Source organism: Bombina bombina, chromosome 2 (assembly GCF_027579735.1).
Source record: "Bombina bombina isolate aBomBom1 chromosome 2, aBomBom1.pri, whole genome shotgun sequence".
Classification (NCBI taxonomy): domain Eukaryota; kingdom Metazoa; phylum Chordata; class Amphibia; order Anura; family Bombinatoridae; genus Bombina; species Bombina bombina.
In genome coordinates, this window is record NC_069500.1 from 532,929,465 (window position 1) to 532,957,121 (window position 27,657).

Consider the following 27,657-nt stretch of genomic DNA (forward strand, 5'->3'; position numbering starts at 1 on the left):
CTGGGTGTTATTATACAGATGCAGATACACATCCAGTATTTCACTCAGGCTTTATTTATTCCATAACTTATCACCCAATATCGCTAGCAGTCTCTTGACAAGCCACTAACTTTATTCACAAAAGTAGTAAATGAGTACAGCACCTGTTGGTTCCTTAAAGCAGGTTTTAGTTCTGTATGATGCCCGTGGAGAAAGGGTTACTGCCACCCTTACAGCAACATAGACAAATGGAATCCACAGCACCAATTAGGTAAAAGAAAATACCTTTATTTTCACATTACATGCAACGTTTCGGCCTTCACAGCCTTAATCATGCATACAAAACACTTCAGCCTCTGTCCACAGTATATAGGCTGATCAATTAAAACATTAATTACAAACAGATTTGACAAAATGTTTCACACAGAGCAATTACTCCCTCTAGTGTTAGTCATATTTTACTACATCCTATAAAATTTAACTCTCAAGTTACCAAAAATACAATTACTAGAGGAGTTTCCACTGAATGTACAAGTGTCATTAAAAACAAGAAAATATATAGGAACAAGTCTTACTGCAATCTTATATTTCTATAGTAATATTTCTAAAGTATATTACTGACACCTTTTACCAATCTTACTGATAAACTTTACCTATGTGTTTAAGTGAACAAGTGACTTTACCTATGTGTTTAACTAAACCAAAACTAACTAAAAAATTTTTTTTGAAGAAAATGTTTTTTGTTTTGAATTTTTACTGTTACATTTAGAGAAAGACAGAGAAATCTATTTCTCTATTTAACCCTTTAGGGTACATACAATCTAATTTATGGATCCAGTAAGTTTCTTTTTGTTTAAGGATCCTCTCCCTGTCACCCCCTCCTCTTAATGTACCTACATGGTCAATAATCTGCCACCTAATTTGACTTATGTTGTGGCTTGCGTGGATAAAATGATTAGAAACAGGAGCTTCTTTATTACCACATCTCAAGTTGGACTTATGCTGATTAATTCTTTCCCTGCCTTTTCTAGTCGATTCTCCAATGTAAATAAGAGAACACGGGCATTTAATAAGATAGATTACGTAGGATGTCTCACATGTATAATAACCATTAATTTTATATTTATGCCCTGTTCTTGGATGGGAAAATTCTTTCCCTTTTATCATTGCATGGCAATTAGAGCACCCTAGACAGGGATAAGAACCATAAGATTTCTGACCCATATGGCTTTGTTTAAGACTTTTGGAGGGTCCCAAATCATTTTTAATCAGTGTGTCTCTCAAATTTCTAACCCTCTTAAAGGCCATAATGGGATTATTTTGGAATATCTCCATATCTCTATTACAATTTTTAATAATATTCCAATGCTTTCTTATGATTTGCTGGTATCTAAAGCATTTTGTGCACTAGGTGTTACTACATCTCCTTTATTAAACATTATTTGCAACCTTAAAGATCTGTAAAATAATTGCAAATTTTTTTCAATTTCAAATACATTTACATTACCAATGGGGCAAAAGGACAGTCCTTTGTTGAGCAGTTTGTACTCATTGTCCGTGAGCTCAATGGAGGAAATGAAAGAATTTTCCCATCCAAGAACAGGGCATAAATATAAAATTAATGGTTATTATACATGTGAGACATCCTACGTAATCTATCTTATTAAATGCCCGTGTTCTCTTATTTACATTGGAGAATCGACTAGAAAAGGCAGGGAAAGAATTAATCAGCATAAGTCCAACTTGAGATGTGGTAATAAAGAAGCTCCTGTTTCTAATCATTTTATCCAGGCAGGCCACAACATAAGTCAAATTAGGTCGCAGATTATTGACCATGTAGGTACATTAAGAGGAGGGGGTGACAGGGAGAGGATCCTTAAACAAAAAGAAACTTACTGGATCCATAAATTAGATTGTATGTACCCTAAAGGGTTAAATAGAGAAATAGATTTCTCTGTCTTTCTCTAAATGTAACAGTAAAAATTCAAAACAAAAAACATTTTCTTCAAAAAAAAATTTTTAGTTAGTTTTGGTTTAGTTAAACACATAGGTAAAGTCACTTGTTCACTTAAACACATAGGTAAAGTTTATCAGTAAGATTGGTAAAAGGTGTCAGTAATATACTTTAGATATATTACTATAGAAATATAAGATTGCAGTAAGACTTGTTCCTATATATTTTCTTGTTTTTAATGACACTTGTACATTCAGTGGAAACTCCTCTAGTAATTGTATTTTTGGTAACTTGAGAGTTAAATTTTATAGGATGTAGTAAAATATGACTAACACTAGAGGGAGTAATTGCTCTGTGTGAAACATTTTGTCAAATCTGTTTGTAATTAATGTTTTAATTGATCAGCCTATATACTGTGGACAGAGGCTGAAGTGTTTTGTATGCATGATTAAGGCTGTGAAGGCCGAAACGTCGCATGTAATGTGAAAATAAAGGTATTTTCTTTTACCTAATTGGTGCTGTGGATTCCATTTGTCTATGTAACTTTATTCACACTACATATTTTTTTTTATTTCTATTATTTAATCAGAAAGAAAAGATATACTAAGGTTGTGGCGGACACTGCAAGGGCTAGTCACGGACACCTTGCCTATCCCTGCAGAAAACTAAATGATACACTAACATACTCCAGACTGAAGCGGGATCCTATACTCTCTATAACATCTAGGGCATCTTCAATAATTAATGAGGCTGTAGAGAATGGATATATAGACTCAAACACAGCAGTCTATATGACTGTAGAAAATCCAGTAACACCTATATTTCACCACCTTCCCAAGGTACACAAGTCCTTGGAGTACGTGAAGGGGAGACCCATTGTCTCAGGTATAGAATCTATCCTAGAACCTATGTCTGAATGGCTAGATGCGGTACTGCAACCCCTAGTACTATCATTGTTTAGCCATTTACGTGACACCAAACATCTTCTTACCCTGTTAAGTGACATAACATGGGATAAATCATGCAATTGGCTAACAATAGATGTGACAGCTCTATACTCCTCCATACCACACAGTGAGGGCTTAAAAGTTATTCAATTCTTCCTTGAGAACTATACAGAGTACACTGATGAGTTACAGCAATTTATCCTATGTGTACTTAACTTCTTGCTGAGTAACAACTATTTCAGATTTCCAGAAACATGGTACAGCAATGGGGGCAAAATGTGCCCCATCCTATGCCAATCTCTTTATGGGATGGTGGGAGCTGTCCCACGTGTTTGGAAGTGGAAATCCCGTAAGCCATACATACGGATGTACAGGAGATACATTGATGATCTCTGTTCATCTGGCTTGGCTCGCAACAACAGGCTATTGACTTTATAACTTTTTTGAACACCAATGAAATAGGTCTGCCATTAACTTTTGATTTCCAGCAAAAGATCATTTGCTTCCTAGATTTGGAAATCACAGGTGATGTAAACACAAAAATGATAGACTCGACAATATATAGAAAACCAATTTCCAGAAATACGCTCCTACATGCCATCTGAAGCATGTCTGAAAGCTGTAGCGAAAGGCCAGTTTATCCGAGTTAAGCGAAACTGCACCACAAGGGAGAGCTATGATAAAGAGAAAATCAGTCTGACTAGCAGACTACAGGAGAGGGGTTATTCTAGGCATGTCATCAAAAAAGCAAGTGATGAGGTAGACCTGCTACCGCTGGATAAATTGCTCAGTGACTTAACCAAAAGAGCCAAAAGGGATAACCCGTTGACTTTTCGTACTAATTATAGCACCCAATATCATCAGGTGTGTGCCATAATTTGTAGTTATTTCCCTATTCTGCGAGCGGATCCGGCATTAAAACCATTTATCAAAGATGGTTGTCGTTTTCTCTACCGGCGAAACATGACCATAGGTAATCAAGTATCACCAAGTGAACTAAGAAAGCCCAAGACCACAAGCTTTTGGCTATAAGTTAAAGGGATGTACAAATACAATAGCCCAATGTGCAAAGCATGTGACTATTTACTACAAACCAAAAAGTTTACCTCCAAAACTCCTGGAGCTACTTTTTAAATCTTGAGTTGTATGAATTGTTCCACCTCTTACGTGGTCTACCTTATATGGTGTACATTTTGCAAATTGCCAATTGACCACTAGAGAGGTTAGAACGCACATCAGATAACATCTGGGAAATATCAGAAATATAGACAGTTGTTCTGCTCTAGCTACACACTTTATCATTGAACAAGCACAAAATGTATCCTCTTTTGCTTGGTGTGCAATAGAGCAAGTTTTTAAGCCCTCTAGGGGAGGGGATAGGGATGCCCTTCTATCCAGACGAGAAGTGTTCTGGATACACAAGTTTCAATACCAAAAGGTTATAACTCGCAATTTGATATCATCAGTTATTGCTAATTATTATTCCCCTTTCCTTGCGACTTCTTGCCAGTAGCTTTAGCACCTTGTGTCTTTATACAATACATATTCCAGCTTACACTAATTGTGATACAAACTGCACAATCAGTCTTCTTGTATTTCATGCACTTTATGGATTTTTCCATCTAGCACGTTTTGTACACAGGAAGAAATGTCTATGTATTTATTTATTTATATATACGTATATGTGGGGAAGGTTTACGCTGTAATTTAAACTTCTTTCTTTCTTTATTATTGCACCCATGCTGTGGATTTATTTTCCACGATGTATACATAGTGAACTTTATTAAGGCCATAAATGATGTCTTATATGTTAGGCAACTGCCCAATACATACTGATAGAAAATAGACACATGCCCTAAGTATATGAGTGACTTCTGTTAAGGCCATTAAGGGGTTAATGACAATGTGTATAAATTACAGGTGTCTGAAGCATTGTCTATGATTTGGCTTACGCTAAAACACGTCAGACGCAACGGCTGACACCTATTCCTTTGAATTATCGATTTTATCCTCCGTGTTTGCATCTAATTGTCTAATATGCATTTTTAAAGGATTTACAATAAAGTTGATTTTTAATTACTATCTCTGCTAACCATACCTATCGCCAGCACCGTCACCTACTGAGACGTAAAGTAAAATGCCTCTCAGCAAGACTGCCTTCAAATACTGATTTCAGCCATTTTAAATGTTTCACAGGCAACCTTTTCCTGCGAGGTTCCCTTTTCAATATATTGCTACATTGTGGCTGATTCGATCATCAGGGCCTGAGTGTTAACATGACTGTACAACCCCAATTCCAAAAAAGTTGGGACAGTATGGAAAATGCAAAAAAACAAACAAAAAGAGTAATTTAAAAATTCAATTCACCCTATACTATATTGAAAACACATTATGAACACATTATTTTATGTTTTACTTTGTGAATTGAATGTCTTTTTGAAAATATACACTTATTTCAAATCTGATGACTGCAACACACTCCAAAAATGTTGGAACAGTCGGCTGTTTACCACTGTGTAACATCACCTTTTCTTTAAATAACATTAATTAAGCATTTGGGCACAGAAGGCACCAGTTGGTAAAGTTTAGCAACTTATACATGTCTTTAGCTGCGCAACTGTACTGGACCTTCATTGCCTTATTTTGCACCACATAATGCGCCACAGTCCCACATTCTCAATCAGAGACAGGTCAGGACTGCAGGCAGGCCATGCTAGCACCCGCACTCTCTGCTTACGCAACCATGCTCTTGTAACCCCGGCAGAATGTGGTTTGGCGTTGTCCGTAAAATAACAAAAACATCTTGTCCCATCTCCCTTCCTTCTAATTCCATCCCTCTCCGCTTGATGTGTCCTACTTTCTATCCCTTCTCTCCCCTTCGCCCCCTTTTTCCATTGCTCTAAAGGTTTTCAAAGTAAATCCCACAGAATAAAAACACAGGCACACATTTTGAATAAGGAGGTTTTTATTTTTTACTTCCAAACAGACACTATTTTACCTGCCTGAAGAAACGACCTGTGTGGTTGATAAACGAGTTGCAGTTTCAAACAATAAAAGATTGTTGTTGTTTTTTTTTAAGTTTTCAAAACTTTATTAGTAATAAAAGTTGAATTACAAATAATTTCCCAAACACAGTGGGAAGTGAATAACAAGTCGAGAAAACGTCATAATACATAGAATAAAAATTGTTTCCATTAGCCTATTATCTATACAAGACAATAAAGTAAAGATCTCAGGCGCATTGGATGCAGAAAGAGTATTAAGCATGCCAATGGAAAGCGTAGTGGGGATATGAAAAGATAAAAGAAAAATGGGGGGAGGGGGAAAAAGAAGAGAAAGATTAAGGAAGACAGAAAGAGAGAAAGAAGGGTTAGAAAAGGTAGAGAAGAAAGGGAAAGAGGAGACAAGAGAATGATGGAAGGGGAGGCTCTTATGGGAGAAAAAGAAAAATAATCAGGCTAGGTGGGCTTGGGGGGTGTCTAAGTGTCTGTTCTGGGATACCAGTTAGGACTAAATAAACTGGTCCAGTCTTCCCAGATCGCCTCAAAGAGGTCTATCTTATCCAGAATAAAAAACACATCTTTCCATGGAATTAATATAGGCCATGATATCTAGTACAGAAGCCCAACTAGGGGTGCTCTGTTGCTTCCAAGCTCTAGTGATCGCAAGTCTGGTGGCTGAAAAGAGATATACACAGATGTAGCTCTGGAACTTGGGGAGAGAGTGTAAACCTACATGTAATAGAGCTGTTTCTGGGGACTTCGGGACATGAACACTTAATCTGGCTAGCAAGGAGAACATCATGTTCCACAGCGGTTTAAGTTTGGGGCAGTCCCACCAAATATGGAGGGAGTCGCCCGGTCTTCGGCAAATCCTCCAGCATTGAGGCGTGGGTAATAGGTGAAGCCTAAAAAGTCTCATGGGGCTGTGTCCATTGGGTGGTTTACACTCAGTAGTTCTTAACTTAACCTCAACATATCTTAGATGGTCCTATACGCATAATAACCACTTACTATTCTATGGGATTCCCAATGAGCATCTATGTCTATGAAAACTAAGTCTCCCGAAGGAACCAGACTGCAGATCCCATGAGTGGATCTATTTGATATCGTTGACGTTTGTATGTTTTGTTTATTAAAGTTCTAAACGGGGCAGCATTAGGGTCAACTCTCCGACCTCATCGTCAGTCAGAGAATGTTTGTAACTCTGGGAAGTTAATGACTTGTATTATCACCTACAACACTGTATTTATTGCAATGTTTGTAAACCTGACTTTGTTATTGCCTCAATAAAAATATATTAAAAAAAAAAAAAAGTCTCATGGGCGTGAAATACCAATGTGAGAGTAATTTATAGTATGATTCAAAAAGGGTCATGCAGTGGATGGCTTTTGCCGTGAGGTCGAAGGCCCTAGTCCAAAGGAGCTGGGGGAGACATAAGTGTAGGATGTCTTCCCATTTTTTAATATGAGAAGCTTTGTCATCTGGGGTTGCCCCTTCAACTAACAAGTAGAAATGGGACAATGGCTTGCAGATTTTACTGCCTGTCTTCCAGAGGGTTTCCCAAATGGTCAAGGGACGGGGAGGTGATGGGGTAAAACCCCAAGAGCGTAACATGCTCTTAATCCGGGTGAATTCAAAGCATAATTTGGGAGAGGCAGACTGCGTGCCGGTAATTTGGGTTAAGGATAGGAAGACCTTAGGCACCAAGGTAAGGCTAACAGACCCTGAGAGGGGAGGCCCGGGCAGAGGTAAATTATAACAAATGTCACTGTGATGCTATAATGACAAAGTTCACAATGTTGCGTAAAAAGGCCCTTGGGACTAATCATATGTCGCCAATATGAGGAACACTATAAGTAACATAAGGCTTAGGTCTCACCTGTATCCATGATGATAACAGTGTCCCCAGAGCAGCCCTCGTGGTATGTATAGTCCAAAACAGACCTCACCCGATATTTTGGGAAGACAAGCCTCGCACCGGAACCTCCTGTTGTCTCACTACCCTTCTCAGGAGACTCTTTGTGCACCGAGGACGGCCAGCCGAGCACTATCACTGGGGATGTTGAGGCAGCAACTTCTTCACGTAGATCGCAAGCACCTCTGGTAGTGGCCTCCTCCCTCCACAGGGGTAGTATGGCCGCAGTTCGCGCCAAAAGGGCCAAAGGTGAGTGCTCAGTCCCCCTTTTTTCTCCTTCTTCCCGCAGAGTCCACCAGCTGCCCCTTCACACCTCTCACCACCCTTTAGTGTTTGGCGTAGTGTTGGCTGGGTATCTTGGTCTCCGACCAATACCAGATTGCAGTTTAGAGCACTCAGGCGGGACATGGGACCCCACAGTCATGCCGGGTATATTGTCGGCTGCGGTCCACTTCACTTAAGCCAAATTGCGGTAGTGGCTCAGTTCTTCAGCTCTGGAGCGGATCCCCGACCCTCCGGAGCCTGATGGAAGGCGTCCCCGCCTCACAATCAGCTGAATAGAGCCCAGGCGGTGACTCCCCAATCTCTTCTTCTGATAACAGGTGGTGGATGCCTGAGTTGTGGGTAGTATATAATGCTCACTTAAAATAAAATTTGGTCAGCTAAAAGGTATTTTTATGGTGGTTTTAGTTAATATGAGCCTGGAGCTCTGTGTGAGTGCTTCTGACCAGCACGGCGGTTAGCTCCGCCCCATAAAAAATTGTTTTTATATTACTTTGGAAGTCGTTTGTGTCTGCCCGAACCAATAGATTGTGCGAGACTAGCATTAAGCTTTCTATTCTCTCCGCAAATCCCAGTCCGCTGTCAGAGGTGGAGTAAGTGTTCCAGCCAGACGAGTGGATACTTGGAACCAGCAGAAATCCGTTTGTGTTCTCCAGCCCAGCAACAGCTTGTTGCCAGTGAACCAGCCACTGTTAAGTGCCGGACTGCCGTTTTTCATTAGTCACAGTATGGTGCCATCAACGTTGTGAGTGTATTTTCACTTATTTCATACACATTGTCTTTTGAGAAACACTATGAGACGCCTCTTTCTTTCTTTCTTTTGATTCCACAACAGGTTACCTTTTGCATCTGGTATCTAAGTGGAGCTGCCTCATCCGCCACGACACAGTTGGAGTAGGATCTGTGTTGAGCAACATCGGTTCCTCTACAATTCACACCAAAGTCCTAACATTTGAGAGACTGGTGGACATTATATCACACACCACAAGTGTGGTTTTTATATTCCATTGGTTTGCATTTTTTTTATTATTATTTTGCACATGTTTTATATATTATTTTTCCTTATCGTATTTTTCATTTAATGTTTTTGCATATGTGACCTTTTACACCGTGTATCACTATTTCAGTATTTGATTATTGGCTTTTATTAATCAACTTGGTTTTTTATATATACATGTGTGGACATTTACACACACCCCCATTTAATATCAGGTGCGCCCCCTATAGGATACCTTCTAGTTGATATCCTTTGGTGGAATTCTTCTATTGTACAGCTTACAAAAATAAAATACACAATGGGCTTTGGTATATATCGAAACTGGAGGATCTTCAGAAAACTTCCATCATTTTGGTATTTACTCAAGGACAATCAATCAGTATGCGGACCTAACATTGAAGTAACATACAGCTTAGTCCAGTGATTTTCAACCTTTTTTTTGCCGTGGCACACTTTTTTACATTAAAAAATCCTGTGGCACACCACCATCCTAAAATTTTACAAAATCACACATTGTACCCTAATACAGCATATATATAAATATATATATATATATATATATACACACACACACACACTGTACTGTGCTGTCATGCCATGCCTCCTACAAACTATACATGACATATTGACATTCATTCACAAACAATCATAATGATTGTCTGTGAATGAATGTCAATATGTCATGGTTGTAAATGATGCCTGATGAGCCTGTCACATACCTCCCAATATTTAAAAATTTGAAAGAGGGACACCCCCGCTGGCTGGAACTGTTCTGGAGGAGGAGCAAAGCTGCGCCAGCATGCATGGGGAATTGAAGTGTTGCGGCGTTTAGAGCCGGCACTAGACACATGTTGTGGTGGGTGGTGGTTCCTTCCAAGTGTGAACACGGGTTGGGGAGGAGAGCTGCCGTTGCGCTGTTACCCTCAGTCATCATCTCACTCAAAATAAAAAAACGGCCCAGAATAAAAAACAAACAAAATTTAAAAAATATGTCACACTATTGTCAGTCTGCCGCGGCACACCTGAGGATCTCTCACGGCACACTGGTTGAAAAACACTGGCTTAGTCTACACAGTCTGATTATTCTATCTTAAATGTTTTTTGTAACACTTTTAAATATGCATCTTTGTAAGCTTTGTTCGTTTTGCTTATATTTCACTTAAATAAAGAAAATAAAGAGAACTTACTCATCTAAAGCTGAAGACATTTTGAGGTAAATTATCTCCCTTTTTTACATAGCGATGGTCAGGTGATATTTTCTTGCTGCATTATTTTTAAGTGACTAAGCATATGGGTATTTTGTTCCTGTAAGATCTGGACACTGAGGCTCTGATGAGCAAGGCATAAAGCCACCACCTCCATAACCTCTGATCACATTACTAGAGTTGCCAGACTGATCCTGCTGAGCTTCAGTAATCACTGACATGTAAATATTAGTTATCTAATATCTTTATTTTATATTGTAAAATAATACAGATAAATGACAGAAGTAATAGCTTAAACTTTGTAGGTTCCTATTGAACCAGTACTCTAAGACAAAACATAGCTTACAAACTGTACATAAGAATGATCAATAGTATCTTTGCACCATTATTTATTTATTTTTTTTAATTTCTTTTTTATTAGTTTCCAACCACATGGACATTCAAGTACGCAGACTTGTCACATTTTGTAAACAATATATCGCCTTTATACAACAAAACACGAAAAATGAATTAATCACTTTAGAAGAAAAAAACCTTATATTCAATTATAGATTCCCAATCCCTTCCTACTTGACCTTAGATACTCAGGGCACATACCTTACTGGAAGAGGGGAGAGGGAAAAGAAGAAAAAACAAAAGATGAAAAAGGAGAAAGAAAACATCTTCTTCTATCTGATTATCTTAGTCTTCTTGTCTAATTGACCAAAGCCTATATTAAGTTATATTTATGTATCCATGTATATATTATGTCTACATTCAACCACCATCCAAAGTCACACAGACATTCATATCAACCCAGACACCCCAAGTTCAAAATAATACTCTGATAATATAAAAAAAAAAAAACAAGAGGAAACAAAACCCCTAGACCCTCCAGATACTCTCTTAATTAGTAGACCATTCTCTGGGATAATGCCCTATAAGTATATTTTGAAGAACAAAAGTGGAGTTACACAATGGACCAACTAACTGTATTTGAGTACTACTCGGAAGTGATTTAATGATACCCACCCATTTATGAAAAAAGGCTTGGACCTGGTCATTGTTTAACTTTTTTATGTTGTACTGTTCCATAGTAATTTGCATGATAACTGCTTTCTTAAAGTCTAGGAATTTTAATTCCTGCGCAGCCTTCCAGTTTTTCAGAATAATATTACGGGCTAGCATCACTAATGTATTGAGAAGCTTATATTCCCTACCACCCGTCAACCGCGTAGTAAGGAACACGACATCTTGCGAGCCTATACTTATTCCAATGTGAACTGTCCGCCTGATCCAATAGGATATCTTATTCCAAAATTGCATAACTTTAGGACAGGACCATAAACAATGCATAATGTCAGCATTTTCTAAGCGACATTTTGCGCAGAGATGTGCTTTTTTATACCACATGGTCATTTTACTTGGAGTAATATATACATTATATAATATCTTGAGGTGGGATTCACGCCACGCTGTGGGGACCCACGAGTCATTGATTATTGTAAGGCTATTTTGTATATCTATAATATCTATCTCTGGGAAATATTTTAGCCATATCCACCGTATATACTTAATTTGTCTAGTTTTAATATTGGCATTTAAAATCTTATAGAAGTTAGATATAGAGAAGCTTCCCGCTTGATAGATTTTTATCCCAGTTGCTAGTGGGCCCGTAGTCCAATTAGGCTTGAATTCTGTTTGAACATAGGTTAAATAATGCCGTATTTGAAGATAGGCGAAAAACTCCTTGTTCTGAATTCCATACTTAAATCTAAGAGTATCAAATGTATTAATTAGACCAGGTTCCACCAACAACTGCACAACATACCTTAAGCCTTTCTCCCGCCAACCCTGAAATACCTGGGATTGATACCCCGGCTGAAATTCTGGATTACCTTGAACTGTCAGAAATTCTGTCGCAAATGGAGTCATCTCAATTTCCAGGCAATATTTTTGCCACACCCTGACAATATTTTTAAACGTTATCAGATTATCAATGTTACAGGGGAGCTTTCTCATTTGGCAATGCAATATAGCTTTCAGATCAAATGGAGCAACAATGCTAGATTCAAACTGGTATAAGGTAACGTACTCCTTTTCAGTGATCCAATCTACGGCATATTTTAATATTGTGGCCCAGTTATAATATTTAATATTAGGAAACGACAGGCCAGCAGCCAGGCTAACATTCATTAACCTATTTAATGCAATCCGTGGCTTTCCTCCCTTCCAAATAAACTTAGAGCATATCTGATTAAATTTGACAACATCTCTGTTTTTGAGCAAAACAGGGATATTCTGTAACAAATATAAAAGTTTAGGAAATAAAATGGTCTTAATCAACATGATACGTGGTATAAGCGAAATCGGAAGATTTATCCAATTGTCTAAGTGATTTTGTATTTCCTGCAAACAAGATGGAAAATTTAGAGTATACCACTCTGACGGATTATTACTAAGAACTATGCCCAGATGATTCATATGCTTAGTTTCTTTGAAAGGGTGTATCATATTGCCTTTTAATGGTTTCCTTATCCAAAGTAACTCCGATTTACTTGAATTAATTTTATAACCTGATATTGAGCCAAACAGATGTAATGTTTTAAGCAATATCGGTAGATTAACCTCCATATTGTTAAGAAAAAGCAATAAGTCATCTGCATATAGTGAGAGAATGAACTTATGCCCCTGAATGGAGATACCCTCTAATTGATCACGCAACAGTATAGCCAATGGTTCAAGTGATATATTGAATAAGAGGGGGGATAAAGGGCATCCTTGCCGTGTACCTCTATGAAGAGAGAAAAAATCTGTGGATACATTATTTACTATGATTGAGGAGACGGGATTACTATATATCAGTTTGACAAAATCAACAAAATGGCCGCTAAATCCAAATGTATCTATGGCCGTGTGCAGGTGACCCCAATCCACATAATCAAATGCTTTCTCCACATCCAATGCCACAATTGCGGCACTCAGCCTGTCCCCTGCTTTCTCTGACAAATTGTTCCAAAAATAATCCAGGATCAACATAGTTTTACGAATGCTTTTTACTGGGTTTCTCCCCTGCATAAAGCCAACTTGATTCTCATGTATAATATTTCTAAGGACCGGTTGTAATTGCGTAGCTATAATTGATGTCAATAACTTATAATCTGAATTTAATAATGATATAGGTCTATATGATTCAACTCTCTCTGGGTCCTTATTTTTCTTTAGAATAAGCGAGATGTTAGATGCTATAAAATATTTGGAACAACTTGAATGCGAGCCATAATAGCTGTTAAATAATTTATGTAAAATTGGGGTCACCTCCTCTTGTAGTATTCTGTAGAATCTGTCAGGCCCAGGAGCTTTATTCAGACTAGCTTGTTTGATTGCTACATTTATTTCTTGCAATGTAATTGGCAAATTTAAATCTCGAGCTTCCTCCGATGAGATTCTTGGGAGTTTTAACCTGGACCAAAATGTCTCTTTGTCTACATGATTGGAAGGGTCTGCCCTATAAATACCTTGGAAGTATTCACAGAATACGTTCTTTATTTCTTCTGTTTGCGTATACCTATTGTTATTCTGTCTGATAGCTGTAATCCGATTACTATCTTTTGGTTTAGTGATTCTAGCCAGGTACTTTGCAGCCCGGCCAGTAAAACCTCTATATAACGCTTTCTGTTTTAAGCCCTCTTGCACAGCCTTCTGTTTTAAAAAAATAGTCCACTGAGATTTGGCTTCACTATACTTCTTCCAGTTATCATTGGATCTGAGAGCTATATATGTATTATAACAATTCCTAACTGTGTTTGAGAGTTGTAACTCTGTCTGTTTAGTTTTTTTTTTAATATACCTAAATAAACTTTAATGTGCCCTCTAAGGACAGCCTTCGCTGCCTCCCAATAAATTTCAGTTTTTTTCCAGGTGATCCCCAATAAAGCTATGATACTCAGTCCATTTATTTTTAAGATAATTCTGAAATCCACTGTTAGATATTAGATATTTGGGGAAGAACAAATTATTATTATTCTCCCTTTTAAAAACATTACAACCGAACTCCAGAGATATGATGGCGTTATCTGACAGTACAATATCTTTGATGTCGGTTTTACAGTCAGTGCCAAGCAAATTTTCTGCAATTAAAAACATGTCAATTCTAGAAAGGCTTTGGAAGCTTGATGATGCGCATGTGTATGCCTTAGTGTCTGGATGATGGACCCTCCAGATGTCCCGCACCCCAAGTTGGGCACATAGCTTTTGAAATATTTGTGTTTTCCGATCCCCCTTATATGATTCCTTCCTCCCAATTCTATCTAAGTTAGGAAGGGGTGTTAGATTAAGGTCTCCCGCTATTATTAGATTCTGCCCCATATATCCCAGTAGCTTATTAATTAAGTTATTCCAGAAGTGTGTATCTAAAACATTAGGGCCGTATACATTACAAATTGTAAAATAGACTGAATTGATTTTTATCTTCATGATTTGGAATCTACCTCCAGGGTCCTGTTCTATGCTAATTATTTCATACGTCAATTGTTTGTTAATCAAAATTGCCAGTCCTTTCTTCCTGCCTTCCCCTGCCAATGCCACAACTTCTCCTACCCATTTTGTTTTTTTGCACCATTATTTAAAAATACATATAATTTAATAAATATTTTTAATTTTTAAAATAATCATTTTAAACATACCTTTATGTGCTTCCTCTACATATCTTTATTAGACTTGCAGCTGGCAGTAAATGCTTTAAATCAGCTTTAAGGATGGTAAGAATTACTGCATCATTAGTCTGCAAATGCTCTAAAGCAAGGACTTCTAGTAAAGGCCTAGAAGTATATAAACCCCACGGCATGGGTCTGCAATTTATACGCTGCACACTCAAACTGTAAGGTGCAGCATCTGATGCAGCTGTTTCTTCAGCTTGACCCAGATGAAGAAAAGATAACTGGTGATCTGAAATAAATTCAGATCAGACTGATGCATATCTGGCCAACACACGCGCTGATGGCAGATGTTCTTCAAGGAATTTTATTTTACTAGCTGTATTTAAGGTAAGATTTTCTGAGATTAACAAGTTTTTAAGCTCTTTGAGCAAGACATCTCATTACCACACTAGATTGTAAATACAGATCCTGCTCCAAGAGCCTACAGACATGTGCAGTGAGGTCAGATAATTTCTCACATTTCTGTCATGCTTTTCCTGTATTTTCCCATTTGATAAAAATATTTAGCTTTAATTTGGTTCTGTATGTTTAAAGCTTTCTGTACTTTTCAAGGTTTATTGATATAAGATATACAAATCATCTCTGTGACACTAGGCCTTGAATCATAACACCAACAATAAAGCATAATTAAACTTACACTGCTATAACTTTAATAAACTGATATTAAATCAAATTGAATGGCTTACAGCAGGGATTTCTTTTATTTCTCTACACTGTAACAAGAGGTAAGTTCTCCTTAAACACAAGATTGTAAGCTCTTTGAGCACAGCACTGAAACACTAGATTGTACGCTCCTTGGAACATGGTCTGCACTTACACCCATGGAAATCCTTTAGAGCAGGGACACCTATTGTACCAAATAAATGTATTGTTGTTAATAGAGTTAATAGAGTGAGATAAACCCTCCATTTAATTTAGTTCAGCAAGGAATAAATATACAATGCATAGAATATACAAATTATCCTACAGAGTATTACTAATTCAAAATGCATTTTTAATATGGCACCTCTTATGCTCCTGCCAGTTTAAACCAGTAGTGTAGCAAATTGTGATATTACATGAGGCTTAAATAGCACAGCATTAACCATAGGCAGCCTGTTTTGGACTCTTTCTCACTCAAGTCATTATGGTTGATGCTGATGTCCTCGAGCATTCCACCCTTTGCTATAGGGCTACTCATTATATTGAAATGGATTTTTAATTATAAGTGTTGAAATTTTGCACAGATAAGCATTTTTGTTTTTTGCTAAGATTAATAAAATGGGATAATAGAAGTAAATTGGGGACTTCTGGTGGGAGGAGCTTAACAAGGCAGCAGGCTATGTGATCTCTGTGTAACAGCTCCATAGAACCTGCTCAATACCAAGCCTTTGTAGCTCCCATGCACAAGCCTTGATGAGCCTTTCCCTAAAGAACTGTGGGGCAAGGTTTATTCACCGGCAAAACAGCGTGCAGGCTAAAAGAATTGCCTGGAACCGAAGTCGTTAGAGGAGAGGGATGGCGTGTCGGCGCCATCTTGGATTCGGCCAGAGCGCCTTGTGGTGCCTAAAAACAGCCTCACCAGACCTCAGAAACACACATTGTCTGTAAGATAGGCTGTACAACAACAGATAACTAGATCTGCCTCGGTGTGGCCCCTCAGAAGACTCCAAGCACAGTGAAAAAGACATTGTAGGAGCAGAAAGGAAAAGGGTAACATCTCTCCATATTAACTAGCAAGGGAGCTAATACTATCCCAGAAGCGCCTTGTATGAGACATATGCAGAACGAACTGAGTTACATACCCAATCTATGTGCTGTTGAATAATTGACTTTATTACTGTATAGCATTAAATTATATCCTTAGAAGCTTTTCCCTTTATATTCTACAAAAGCGCATACTATATGCAGAGGACACAGATTATTTTAATAATCATTGTCTAACTTGCACATAAGAAGGTTTCAAAACAGTGAGCTGTGAAAGTATTGCATTCCCTGATATTCTTCTTTGCCCTTGTTGCCTGAGATTGCTATAATTGATCCTCTGCTGCTACCAAGGGGTGATAAAAAGGAAGAGTTTATCAGTGGGGAAAACGTTTTATTTGCATCTAAGTCAATACAACAAATGGAGAGACAAAGGGGCATATGTATCAAGCTCCGTATGGAGCTTGATGTCCCGTGTTTCTTGTGAGCTGCTGGTGCAATGCTGATTACGGCGAGCGTATTGCTCGCCGTATTCAGCGAAGTCTGGCGGACCTGATCCGCACTGTCGGATCAGGTCCGCCAGACTTTGATAACTAGAGGCCTATATCTTGAATTCATGTTCCATACTATGAGAGGTGCATTGTACAACTGCCACATTTTTCCATAAAACAGCTATGATTTAAAGTATGAATAAACACCCCTCCCTCATCTTCGCAACAGCTTGTTATGTGTTACCAACTAAAGCCCTAAAGCACTAAGTCAGCTACTGCCTGAAAATAAAATAAGACTAGTTCTTGCTATCCTGATTTATTGCAACCTGCTTAGCTGCAATCAGACAGGCTATACACCAACTCTGTAGTGACCTTACAAAAAGCCTTACAAGTGGCGTATGCAGAAATACTATAATAGTTTCCACAAGGCTACTGACAAAATGGCGTCCAAAAATAAAAATTTGGATAGAAGAGTGAGACAACAAGTAGATATCCACCCTGCACCGGCAACTCCAAGCACTTCAGAAGAGATGATAGTAACCAAAGATACACAGATACATAGTATCTCAAATTTTTGCTCTGTTTCTCCCTATGATAGAGCAGCTACAAATGGGGGTGGAATCACTGTCAACAGAGTTTAAACAATTCTCAAGAAGGCTCACTCATGTGGAACATTGTGTTTCTGAACACGAGGACCGCCACAGGGAAGTTTCTACAACTGTCACTCAGTTACAACAGCAAAACACGGAGCTGAAAGCACGCTAGGATGACCTTGAAAATAGGTCCCGTAGGAATAACCTACGCATTGTAGGTCTCCCAGAATCCTTACAAAGCTCATCGTTATTACACTTTGCAGAGACTGTGCTGCCATAATTGCTCAAAGTGACAGAAGCAAATATCCCCCTGTATTACAGAGAGAGCGCACAGAGTGGGACAGCCGAGATCAGAACAGACCAACAATGGATCACCTAGACATATCCTCATTAAGTACCTAAATTTCAAGGACAAGGTTGAACTAATCAGGGCTTATCGTAAGTCCGGACCTCCTACATTTGAGGGGAAGAAGGTACTAATATTTCAAGATTACTCTTCAGAAGTAACCAGAAAACATTTTGAGTTCTCACCCTACAGCAAACAGCTGATAGAAAAGGGAAGAACAGTGGCACTACTGTTTCCTGCCAAGCTACGACTACATACATCTAGTAGACCAACGTTATTCGATACACCTAAACAGCTCTAACTCTTTCTACAAGCTGAAGACAGCACACTCAAAGAAATTCACCAGTTGGAGAATCAGACGGCTGAAATGGAATATACATGAATCAGACTTACACAAACAGAACCTACTAACTCTCTCTCTTGACTTTTCAAGAGCGCAGGAAAGAAGATGATACCAAAGATAAAACAGTGAAAGCTGTTAATATATCATTTTATGTTTACTCTCATGGAGGGGGAGGGGGGTTGTTTAGAGGGAAATTATGTACCAAGTGGAAGAAGTCAAATCCACACAGTTTATCTGTTTCATATGTTCTTCTATATGTTTTTTTGTCTTTTTGTTGGTTTTGGTTTTATATATTGATTTTAATTCTTTGTTATTTGAATGTCCACAGCTGTGATACCAGAAAGTTCCTACCATTCCATCACTCCTATACGAAAGCACTTATCAACAGTAAGAGGCACCGAAGGAATGAAACTACTGCTTTATTATTGCAACACCCAACTTAAACAGCAAGTATACTGCTTGATACACTGTACCCACACTGTACACACTTGTGTAATATTTTGCATATATTCTATACCCCAGAGTGGTCATAATCACAGCTAATAATATAAATATAATTACTTGGAATGTTGGCGGAGTTACATCCCTTATAAAAAGAAAAAGCATTTTGAGAATCCTAAAAAACAAGAAAACAGATATTGTTATATTAACCTCAACACACCTCAACACAGAGGAACACCTAAAAATGAAACAGAGCTGGGCCCAGGAAGTATTTGTTCTGCATATCTAGGAGGAAAAGCTATATCTAGGAGTAGCATTATTGTTCAGGAAAGGCTTGTCATATAAAATACTACATAAAGAGCTAGATACAGAGGGCTGCTTCATTATAATACACCTGGAATTAGAAGAGGTTCAGATAGCACTGGTGGGAGTATATGGCCCACTTCACTATAAAGGGGCCTTTTGGTCCAAAATGCATAGAGTCACACTAAAATCTGCTCATCTTCCAATGATAATAGGAGGTGACTATAACATTGCACCACATGTTCCATTAGACAGATATAAAAACCATGCACTTACCCCATTCACACCCCAGCCTGGAGCATATACTAAAAGAGACATTAAGACACTGACTACATTTCAGAAATGACTTGGACTGATTGATATCTGGAGATCACACAATCAAGAAGCTAGGGACTATACACTTGAATGTTAAAAATATTAACAATGACGTAGTTACCTTATCTGATCATGCCCCAGTAAAATTAACCCTCCAAAAGAAAATAGATGGTTCTTCCCAACGTATCTGTATAAAGATCCCAATCTCCTCCGCTATCTCATTGGCGAATGGCACGCCTATTGTTCTCTTAACATACAACACCTTCAGACCCTCTTGCTAGGGAAACAGCCAAAGCAGTTTTCCGAGGAGTTATCACAAACTATGCTACTGGAGTCCGGAAAAAGTCTGTAGAGAGCTATTGTCTAAACAATTAATGAATGCACAAAATAAATTTCTTAAGGCCCCAAATGAGAAAAATAGGGAACAATACAAGCAAATTAAAACCACTAGAGATAATCTTTTACAACAAAAAAACATTAAAAGCCACCAATAGGTCTCAAGCGAGATTTTATAGGTTTGGTAACAAAACTAGTAGATCTTTAGCAACCCTCACCAAATTAGTTAGGCCTCCAAATATCATACCAGCAATTAACAATAATGGAAATATAGTTTCAAAAAATGGGGACATTCAAAAAGTATTCACCAATTATTATGCTACTTTATATTATCCTTGTGACCCAGATAGGGGTCAGATAAATAGGTTCCTGAAAAATTTAAAACTGCCAAAACTTTCAGATGATCAAATACACATCCTGAATGCTCCTATTGCATTGGAAGAAGTAACTAAAGTCATGCAAAATACCCCTCTTAGTAAAACCCCTGGCCCTGATGGAATGCCAGCCAAGCTCTATAAGCTAATGAAAGATGAGATCTCCGGAACTTTGACTAATCTACTAATCTATACAACGGCATAAATTCAGGAACCACTCAAACCACTATTTTTTACTGATTTACTGAAGCCCATATTAGCATGATTTTAAAACCAGGAAGGGATCCCTTACAACCCGAATCATATTGCCCAATTTCCCTGCTTAACACAGACTATAAGCTATTGAAAAAAATATTAGCCACTAGAATAGGATTAGTACTACCATGTATCATACACGAAGACCAGACAGGATTTGTCCAAGGTAGATCCCCAGTCAAAAACATCAGAAAAGTTCAATTAATAATATCTTATTTCTGGAAGAATAGATACGACCCTCGGTTCACAGAACAACCTAAAGCATGTATGTTAGCACTAGATGCGGAAAAAGCCTTTGATAAGGTATTATGGGGCTCTCTCTTTCCTACACTCGAGCACTTCGTTTTTTCTGGTGAAATCCTACAGGCTATCCAAAACTAATATAGAGACCCAGTTGCTGCTGTTATAATTAATAGTAGGGTTGCCCCAACTTTTCACCTGCAAAAAGGCACAAGACAGGGTTGCCCACTCTCCCCTCTCCTCTTTGACATTGCTATTGAACCCCTTGCCCAGGCTATAAGAATAGAGACCGAAGACTTAAAGATAGGCACATCCACCATGCATTTATCACTATACACGGATAATATGATATTATTCTTATCAGATCCACAATCTAACTTACCCCAGTTGATGACATTAATTGAGAGATTTGGCACCATCTCAGGTTACCATGTAAACCAGGATAAATCTGAGCTGATTTTTTTGGATGAAGAGACCCCTCCTAGTACTTTTGGATTTGGCTTCAAAATAGTCACAGCAAATTTACACTGTTAAACAGGCTGTGCACTCACTACTTTACATTGTAGCAAAGTGTCATTTCTTCAGTGTTGTCACATAAAAAGATATAATAAAATATTTACAAAAATGTGAGGGGTGTACTCACTTTTTTGAGATACTGTATGTTAAGAGAGATGGAGAAAAATGTTTTTCTAGTGGAATGAACTCTCGCAGTAAAAGGTGGCGCTCCTTTACTAAGCTCCTAGGCCATAAGGACAGAAATTTCATATCAATACAATATCTCCAATATATAGGCTACTATTGGAATCATTAAATACCAAGACAAGTGCACAAATAGCTGAAAATTGGTCTACAACCAAAGGTGAGCAGATAGACGCAACATTAATTCAATCTAGCATAAAAACTATGCGTAAATTAACATTATCTCAAGATTTAAGAGACTCTCATGCCAGACTACTGCCAGACTACTGCATCAGGCATACATAACTCCAAAAACATTAAAAATAGGGTCACCACAGACAGCTAATATTTGACCTAAATGTCGAAAAGAAAACCCTAACCTAATACACTCAATATGGCGTTGTCCTCTCCTAATAAAATATTGGAAATCGATAGCATATTGGCTTCAAATAAAATGTGGTATAGATTTCCCGCCAGACATTGATACCATATTCTTTTTACAGTTACCTAAGGGCCTAAATAGGAGGGATAAATTGCTAGGTACAGTTATACTGATAGCCAGAAAACTTATATTCAAAACAAGGAACACCTCAACCATTCCCACTCTAACTCAGCATAAAAACTATATCCTACACCAATTGACAATAGAATTGTATGACTCAGTAGGAGATATGTCACATAGAACATCTCAATTTGTAGGTAAATGGGAATGCTATTTGCTCAGCCTGTATGAGCAACTGCACAGCTGTTGTACCTTCTGAGAAACACTGAATTTATGTTGACTGCACGGCTTAGAGGAAAATGAATGTTAAATTTTGATTAACTCAGATTGAAATTGGCAATTACTGGTAACTTCAAACCAAAGTTATATAACTGTTCTAACATTCTAACAGATCCCACAGCTGTTGGAAAGTAAAATTTATTTTGTACTGTATTTAAGTTCATTTTTATTTTGTTTGTTTGTATGTTTTGCTTACTAAATTAAAAAACCTCAGAAGACATTGGCTTTAATTGTGTGCTTTAATCCTTGCAGGAAGGACTATTTTATCAATTATTATTGACTGGAACAATACAAAGTCTTGCAAACATATCTGTTAACAACGATTGCTATTGTATTGCACTTGAAGTGTATATTCCTGGACATTGTAAATGTCGCTGACAGAATAAATATATATTAAAAAAAAAAAAGGATTATTACAATGGAGGGAGGAGCCCCAATTGGGCCAAACAGGCGGTGTATGGTTGGTGCTGCTGTTCTTCTCAAGCATTCATTTCACGCTTTGTGTGGTTAAGAAAATTAATGTAATTATCAGCAAAACTGGCATATAGCCGTAAACCTAAATCAATGCTTAATTCCAAACATAGCACCTACATCATACTGAAGAGCCCCAAAGAGGGCAAAACAGCCTACTTATAGTGAGAGAAAAAAAAAACTTTATATTTGTAGTATTACAATGTATAATTCCCCTGCAAGACACCATTTTTTTGTACTGGGTTTGTATGTAAGCAGAACTAAAATAAATAGTGTAAAATACTATAGAATAATAAGGCTTCCATATATCTTAAATATTGTATATTTATATAAGAATATCTGTTAATGATAGCAGCAACTTGATTATCCAAAAGCCCCTAGCAGTTATGACCATGCTTGTTTCAGTGCAGGCCTCCATTTCCCAAGTTGCCTACTTGCCTCATTTGTCAGTGCTATAATGGTCTCACTATCTATAATAATACCACTACTTGGATAAACAGACAAGCCTCCCTTAGAAAATGTAACCCACACTGTATAAATGTAAACTTCTAAATACTCACACTTTCATATATAACGTAAAAAGCAAGCTCATCATACTGTAACACACCTAGTAAAGAAGGCTTGATTACAGTAAACTGAGAACTTGAAAAACAGCACTATTAATACTTAGAAATAAGCTTTTTATATATTTGATATTGCACTTTTGATATCAAATATCTGGTATCAAATCAAAGTAAATGCCAAAGAAAGAGGATAACTACATAATGTGTTTACAAACTGAATAATAAAGTATGGATTTTTGCACGTCTAGTAAATTCTTTATGCCTTTATAAAAAATATAATGTTCTAATTCTTGAGAGCATTTATTGTTAAATGTTTGCAGTACACTACAGTGTACATCCTATGGGACATACTAAAGGGATATGAAACCAATTTTTGTTCTTTCAGCATTCAGATAGAACATTGCTGGCAATTTTAAATGATTTTCCAATAATATTGCATTAAACAGTTACAAGGGCTCAAATATATAAGGTCTTAGGTGTTATAAAAAAAAAGACTGCAAAGGGCTTTAAAATAGAGATGCATACATACACATGTCTAAATGTACTGTATGTATGTGCGTGTGTGTGTACATATGTATTTATATGTGTGTATATGTATCTACAGACATATAAACACATAAATACATATGTATACAAATATAGACATATATATAAGTGCATTGAAGCCCTTTGCAGTTAAGTAGATGAAAACATGAAAAAACATTACAGGCAATTTTAAATGATTTTCCAATTTACTCCTATTATCAAATGTGCATAATTCCCTTGATATACTTTGCTAAAGTCACAAAGCACATCAACGTTTAAAAGTACTGTTACACTCATAATAACACTATCTGATAAAATATATTAAATAATAATATTGCATTAAAAAGTTATAAGGGCTCAAAGATATGAGGTCTTAGGTGTTCTAAAAAAAAACTGCAAACGGTTGTAAAATAGAGATACATACACACAAACACACGCCTAAATATATATGTATATATATATATATATATTTATATGTGTGTACATATGTATTTATATGTGTACATATGTATTTATATGTGTATATATGTATATACAGATATATAAACACATAAATACATATATATAAGTATATATAAGTGCATTGGAGCCCTTTGCAGTTAAGTAGATGAAAACATGAAAAACATATGTATGCAATATTCATATTTAATAAAGTGTTTAACTATGTATTTACTGTAAATATTCACAAGGCAAAGAGAAGGAGCACCTCCAAGGGATTCATAAAACAAACTTTATTCTAAGTAGTCGGGTAAAAAACTGTTTAACAACAACAGCAAAAACAGCAAAGGTCGGAGGATAGTGGCTAAATCCTTGCTGACCCACTGACGAGTTTTGGCTAATGAGCCGTAGTCGTAGTGTGATCATTTGGTCTGTTCCGGCCCCTTTTAAACTAAAAGGTTTCCTGCAATTGATTAAAACCAAATAGGACTTTTAACCCTTATCCTTACAATATTTACGAAAACGTATTTCCAATATATTGCCATTATCACCTTTAGAACATTGGTTACAATTCATGAATAGAGCGCAATAAAATATCTTAATGTATCATACATCATACCAATCAGATAATATTAGCGAAATTCAATAGATTAACATGTCATATTTGACAATATAATTAACACCAGAGATGTAGATGTGTCAAAATATATGTGTACATGTGTATTACTATGTTAACCCACATTAGATTAACCCTATTACTAGGTCACTAGACAAATGTTTTTAACCCCTTAATGACCACACCATTTTCTGCCCATTTGAGACCAAGGCTATTTTTACATTTTTGCGGTTTTTGTGTTTAGCGGTAATTTTCCTCTTACTCATTTACTGTACCCACACATATTATATACCATTTTTCTCACTATTAAATGGACTTTCTAAAGATACCATTATTTTCATCATATCTTATAATTTACTATAAAAACAATTATAAAATATGAGGAAAAAAATTGGAAAAAAAACACTTTTTCTAACTTTCACCCCAAAATCTGTTACACATCTACAACCACCAAAAAACACCCATGCTAAATAGTTTCTAAATTTTGTCCTGAGTTGAGAAATACCCAATGTTTACATGTTTTTTTCTTTTTTTGCAAGTTATAGGGCAATAAATACAAGTAGCACTTTGCTATTTCCAAACCACTTTTTTTTTAAATAAGCGCTAGTTACATTGGGACACTGATATCTTTCAGGAATCCCTGAATATCCCTTGACATGTATATATTTTTTTTTTAGAAGACATTCCGAAGTATTGATCTAGGCCCATTTTGGTATATTTCATGCCACCATTTCACCCCCAAATGCGATCAAATAAAAAAAATTTTTTCACTTTTTCACAAATTTTTTCACAAACTTTAGGTTTCTCACTGAAATTATTTACAAACAACTTACAAACTGCAATTATGGCATAAATGGTTGTAAATGCTTCTCTGGGATCCCCTTTGTTCAGAAATAGCAGACATATATGGCTTTGGCGTTGCTTTTTGGTAATTAGAAGGCCGCTAAATGCCCCTGCGCACCACACGTGTATTTTGCCAAGCAGTTAAGGGGTTAATTAGGGAGCATGTAGGGAGCTTGAAGGGTTAATTTTAGCTTTAGTGTAGTGTAGTAGACAACCCCAAGTATTGATCTAGGCCCATTTTGGTATATTTCATGCCACCATTTCACCGCCAAATGCGATCAAATAAAAAAAATATTGTTTACTTTTTCACAAACTTTAGGTTTCTCACTGAAATTATTTACAAACAGATTGTGCAATTATGGCACAAATTGTTGTAAATGCTTCTCTGGGATCCCATTTGTTCAGAAATAGCAGACATATATGGCTTTGGCGTTGCTTTTTGGTAATTAGAAGGCCGCTATATGCCGCTGCGCATCACACGTGTATTATGGCTAGCAGTGAAGGGGTTAATTAGGTAGCTTGTAGGGAGCTTGCAGGATTAATTTTAGCTTTAGTGTAGAGATCAGCCTCCCACCTGACACATCCCACCCCTGATCCCTTCCAAACAGCTCTCTTCCCTCCCCCACCCCACAATTGTTCCCGCCATCTTAAGTACTGGCAGAAAGTCTGCCAGTACTAAAATAAAAGCTTAATTTATTTTTTTAATTTTTCTTTAAGCATATTTACATATGCTGCTGTGTAGGATCCCCCCTTAGCCCCCAACCTCCATGATCCCCCCCAAACAGCTCTCTAACCCTCCCCCTCTAACATATTGGGAGCCATCTTTCTGCAGTGTAGTGGTTCCCAGTGGCTCTCTCTGCATCGGACTGCTAAAAAAGGTTATTGCAGGATGCCTCGATAACGAGGCATCACTGCAATATCCAGAAAGCGGCTGGAAGCGATCAGAATCGCTTCCACCGCTTTCAGAGACCAACGACGTGCAGGGTACGTCCTTGGTCGTTAAGTGTATTTTTCTGGAGGAGGTACCCTGCACGCAGTCGGTCATTAAGGCGTTAAATGAATGCAGAAAGAATATGCATTTAAATGAATGCAGAGGAATATGCAAACCATTACATATATAGAAACAAAAAGATAGAAGTTCAAGCAAATAGAGAACAAAAAATAGAACCAACATAGAACAAAAAAAACAAAAAAGGAAAAATATGTCATCATAGATCATTATAATATCCAATTCATAAAGCAAATTGATTAAAGAAATTGATGAGCTATATTGCTACTTCTGGATACACAGATCTAAAGAACTACTGCCAAATTAAATCATATTCTGAATTTAAACCATAAGGTATTCTGGTCTTTAATCTATGTATCCAGAAAACTTCCCTTTTGCCAAGAGTAGACTCCCTATCACCTCCTCTATTTTTGGATTTTATCGTGTCCACTATGGTCCATTTGAGAGAGCTGCTATTTTTATTATGAATATTTTAAAAATGCAGTACCAATGGTGTGGTCAATTTTCCCAGCTTGATACTGGATAGGTGCTCATGTATCTTGTATCTAACCTCCCTTGTAGTGAGGCCTATATATTGTACCTCACATTCTATGCATGTCAATAGGTAGATATAATACATGGCCCTACAGTTGGTACAGCTATAGTGTATAAATGACTCCCCTGTCGCACTGCTTCTAAAGCCTTCTCTCCTGTCCAAACACTCACAGGCTTTACACTGAGGATTACTACATCTATAGACTCCTTTGTGTTGAAGTCATGAACCAGTTCTAGGACCCTCTGTTTTGAGTTGTGTAGGTGCTATCCTATCGCCAATAGACATCCCCTTCCTAAACGCAAATTTGCATTTATTAGGACCAATTTCTTCTAATCCATCATCTGCTTTAAGCATTAACAAATTATTACTAATAATATTGCAGATTTGATTAAATTGGTTGCTGTATTGCGTGACAAACGTAACACCTTTTAATTCTTTCTTTGCTCTCTTTTCATGATTGTGTTTTAGAAAGTCTGACCTATCCTTGTGATCTATATTTC